General features: G+C 47.2%; 1 non-coding gene across 1 annotated transcript; it reads left to right on the top strand.

The window, feature by feature from the left end:
* The first annotated feature begins 578 nt into the window (after positions 1-578).
* TRNAA-UGC lies at positions 579-650 on the top strand. Its single transcript has one exon. It is a non-coding gene; the product is annotated as a tRNA-Ala (tRNA).
* The last annotated feature ends 280 nt before the right edge of the window (positions 651-930 follow it).

The following is a 930-nucleotide window of genomic DNA, read 5'->3' as shown; positions in this document are numbered from 1 at the left end:
GTTTTTTATATTTGCAATATGATTAAAGACTTTGCGCTTTAATATCGTTTTAGCTCTTGGAAATGAACAATATTTCCATCAGTCTTCTATTCTCCTTTTTTTCTTTCTTTTTAAAAAATCTCTTTGGTTACCTGGTTTGTTCTGGGTTGAAATCCTGCCCCCCCCCTCGTTTGCTTTAACAAAATTCTATAACCAAATAACCAAATTCAGTAACCAATAGCCAAAAAACTCTTGTTAGGCGTGGGAATCAAAGCTATGTATTTGCAAAATTCAGTAACATGCCATAAAGAGCATCAGTGGGCTGCAGAGGGGCCGTGGCTCAGTGGTAGAGCATCTGCTTGGTGTGCAGAAGGTCCCAGGTTCAGTCCCCGGCATCTCCCGTTAAAGGACCAGGCAGTAGGTGATGGGAAAGGCCTCTGCCTGAGACCTTGGAGAGACAGGGGCTGTGGCTCAGTGGTAGAGCCTCTGCTTGGCAGGCCAAAGGTCCCAGGTTCAATCCCCGGCATCTCCAGTTAAAAAGGACCAGGCAGTAGGTGATGGGAAAGGCCTCTGCCTGAGACCTTGGAGAGACACAGACAGGGGCTGTGGCTCAGTGGTAGAGCATCTGCTTTGCATGCAGAAGGTCCCAGGTTCAATCCCCGACATCTCCAGTTAAAAGGACCAGGCAACAGGAAAAATGGAGAATCTGGGGAGCTGGCTGCCAGTCAGAGTGGACAATACTGACTTTGATGGACCAGGAGTCTGATTCAGTATAAGGCAGCTTCATGTGTCCGCGTGAATTATTTGACTTGCGGGTTTTTTTGTCCTACCCTTCCTCAAATTGCTCCAGGCAGCCGTTTTATCCTCACAATAACCCAGTGAAGGGAGATTAGGCAGAGAGAGGCTGACCCAAGGTCACCAAGTGAGATCGGTGGCAAAATGAACATAAGA

The sequence above is a fragment of the Gekko japonicus genome, unplaced genomic scaffold (assembly GCF_001447785.1).
Source record: "Gekko japonicus isolate JY-2015 unplaced genomic scaffold, Gekko_japonicus_V1.1 scaffold42325, whole genome shotgun sequence".
NCBI lineage: Eukaryota > Metazoa > Chordata > Lepidosauria > Squamata > Gekkonidae > Gekko > Gekko japonicus.
The sequence above is the reverse complement of the archived record's forward strand: the minus strand, read 5'-3'. Positions and strand labels throughout refer to the sequence as shown.